The 3,302-nt window shown below is 42.3% G+C and overlaps 1 pseudogene across 1 annotated transcript; it reads right to left on the bottom strand.

Annotated features, from left to right (window-relative positions):
• Positions 1-573: 573 nt before the first annotated feature.
• On the bottom strand, positions 574-1,967 carry LOC104080131 (annotated as a pseudogene). The gene is made up of 2 exons (XR_683557.1): positions 1,837-1,967; positions 574-1,610 (listed from the first exon to the last, which is right to left on the bottom strand). The product of XR_683557.1 is annotated as a cytoplasmic polyadenylation element-binding protein 3 pseudogene (transcript).
• Between the last annotated feature and the right edge of the window lie 1,335 nt (positions 1,968-3,302).

The following is a 3,302-nucleotide window of genomic DNA, read 5'->3' as shown; positions in this document are numbered from 1 at the left end:
CACGTCAATTGTATTAGGCATTTCCTTACTGGAAAGGACAGAAACGCCCCTCTTTCCATACACACCCACGCTGCTTCTAGATGTATTCAAAACATCCACTGTGAATATAACAGCAGGGTATACTATCAGCCATATAGAGCTTTTCATATATACACCTTGTGCGAACAGACTCCCCATTAAATCCCACCACAACATAAGGACAATTAGTTATTTCAATGGTGATAAAATAATTAACCGGATTTCAGGTCGAGAAGCATCCTTGGTTAAAATTAACATGCCAGTTAGAAAACTGAAGCCAGCAATTTTAACGTCTCCTGTTTCTCACATATTGAAGAATATGAAAAAAAAATTGTAACACGCAGCACCAAGGGAACGTAGTCTTGCCAAACCTGTTTTTCATGAAGGAAGGCTACTACCTTTTGGATGCTTAAAAACAACAAAAAAAACCCAAAAAGCCCTGTCACATTCAAGAATAAGTCACAAGAAAAATAAGACTGTAAACCTTAAGCCAGAATTTGGAATCTTTGTGTATGCACTCCCTAGGATCAACCCCACTTCTTTCATATAAGGTGACTATTCAATGCAAATATGAGTTATAGATATGCCTCTCAGATAGAACAGTAACGTGAAATACACCCCTGCAAAAAATAAAACTTTGTGATAGCTGTCACCACATAGAAGATGCATGTAGTCATTTACCTGAAAAGGCAACAGATTGTTGCCATTGTCCGTCCTGAACGCGTTGTCTTCCATCCAGGATTTGGGCGTTAAGGGTGCAGCCCGTGGGAACTTCGGAGGGGCAATAACGTTGCTGGAGAACGGCTTTTTAAGGGGTGAAATGGGATTGAGGGGGGAGGGTACGCCAACCCCCACTCCCACGCCGACCCCCACTCCAACTGCCCTTCGAGGGTCCCTACCAGCCTGCAGCCCACCCCAAGGGTTAGAAGGTGTACTCCAAGCCGCGTTTTGATGGTTATTCCAGCTGGAGGAGGAAGAAGAGGAGGCAGAGGAGGAAGACGGTTTGCTGGTCATGATGGGCTGATGGCTGTAAGCAGCATTTCTCTGGGCGAAAGGTGCCTGATTAGGGCTTACAGGTGACCTCCGCTGCTGCTGTTGCTGAGCTTGCTGCTGCTGCTGCTGATGTTGGTGGTGTTGAGTCTGAGCTAGGCCAATTTGAGGCGAAAAAGTGCCACCAAATACAGGGTTGACATGGTGCGGAAAATTCTGGAAAAGCATTGTCCCATTGACTGGAGTAATCCCTTGGAAAAAGCTATCATCCACCGTGTTTGTGGTCCCTGTAGACCAGGTGCTGCCAAAGGAGGGAGACAAGGAGGTGCCGGCTGCAGGTTCTTGTTGAGGCTGGTGAAAGCTCAAGCCAGGCAAAATGGGAGACTCCATCTGCATCTTCTCCTTGCTATTTTGGGAAGGAGCCGATGTGCCAATACTAGTCACTGAACTGTTGTCTTCTGGTTTGGGTGTCTCCGACGAGATGGGTGTAGAGGGGGCTTCTGCTGAGTTTGGATCTTGCTGCTGCTGCTGCTGCTGCCGCTGCTGCTGGGGCTGGGCTTTGCTTTTGTCCATCAGTAAATCATCCTGCATGGTTTGCGCAGCTGAAACAGTAGGGGAAAAAACCACAAAGACAGATTATTAACATTGTCATTCATACCACAAACCAGGCTGTTTTAATAATTTGCCAGCCAAAAATCTCGTCCTATTGCTAGTGCTATGCTACAGCAAGTTGCAAGGCAAACCCGTAATCTTCCCCCTCCCCCATTTAGGAATATGTAACCTTTGATCGTGCTAGATTGCCTTTAAAATATTTTTAAGATGCTTCACCCTTTTTGATGCCTTGTTTCCCTTCAGTCTAAATGAGAGATGTGCTTATAGGGCAGAGATATACAGCAATTTCGCCACGTCTCTTTTCTCTTACACCGGAACTCAGAGCTCTCACCCTGCAATGAGAAACTGATTCTGGTTCCTGTTTTTCCAAGCACCCTCCTCCTCCTCCACCTCCTCCCCCTGGTTATTTGCATACGTCAATAAATACTGCTGCGTCCTTCAGCAAGGTTAAAAAGACACCAGTCTTCACTCTTCTCCACCCCCTTTTCTATTAGGGGACCTTTAAAGGGGCCGGGTACCGATTTTCCTTAATTAACAAACAAGCTTTCAGTTATTTAAATTTATCAGAGAGAAAGCACACACGGAATTTCGCACTGACAGTGGAGCGGTTCTCAGCTGCACAATTCTTTTCTGGCCTTTTTCTGCCGCACAGCTCGCCGCTTGCGTGGGGCATGAGAAGCGATCGCAATGACGGGGGGCGGGGTGGGAGTGGGGGGGTGGAGACACTTCATGTACAAAGCCACCGATGGGTGTTATATTTGCCTTCAGTGACCTTACAATCTTTCCGTGTAAAATGCTATTTTACATCAAAGCAGTCCTTTGCTTAAAGGTATTTTCTACTCGCTATGTATCTCTATATATGAAATAATCATTTGTTCATTGGAAAAAAAAAAAAGGTCACAATGAGCAGATCTGGGAGATAGTATTAGATGATGATGTTTCTGATGCTTTCACAATGAAAAATAAAAATGGGGCAAATTGAAATATCTAAAATATAGACACGCCACATTTTAAAAGCCATCTTTATATGCACAAGACAAAGACTAGTGATGCAAATTATTTGCTAAATCAATACCTAAGTTTAAACTTCAAAAAGTAAACGTATGTAGAATGGTTCAGTCTTATATCTGCAAGAAATGGTGCTTCATATGAAATAGGACAGATCATATAATTTGATTATTATTTTGAAACACAATAGTATTAATGCATAGACAGACATCAATGAACAGCAATTGTATGAAACTAGAACAGGAGCCTCCACATTTTGCAGACTTTTAGTCAATTGAAGAGATCATTCTAAATCTCAAAAGTATTTTAAATGAGCCAAAAATCACTTACTTTAATTGAGTAACTATGTCAAAGATGGTCATTAATGAACACCTAATTGCATTTCTATTGAGTTAATCATACGACATGTACATTCCTAAGATTGCATTTTTTTAGGATTCCTGTTTTAATGTAACAAAGTAAAGTTAAGCCAAATCAATTAAATGTTTACGCAAGGTGGCAAAGAGTGAAATCAACGACCCTCTCCTTTCTGGCATCAACAGTTTTCAAATGGTCCATGTGTATCTTTAACATTTTTTGTTTGTTTCTTTCTTTCTTTTAAATCTCTTCTGAGCCATACACACACTTTCTGGTTAAAATGAATGTCAGGACAGGTTTCTGCTATCAATTAAGTT

Source organism: Fulmarus glacialis, unplaced genomic scaffold (assembly GCF_000690835.1).
Source record: "Fulmarus glacialis isolate BGI_N327 unplaced genomic scaffold, ASM69083v1 scaffold15147, whole genome shotgun sequence".
Taxonomy (NCBI): Eukaryota; Metazoa; Chordata; class Aves; order Procellariiformes; family Procellariidae; genus Fulmarus; species Fulmarus glacialis.
This window is presented reverse-complemented; position numbering and strand designations above follow the sequence as displayed.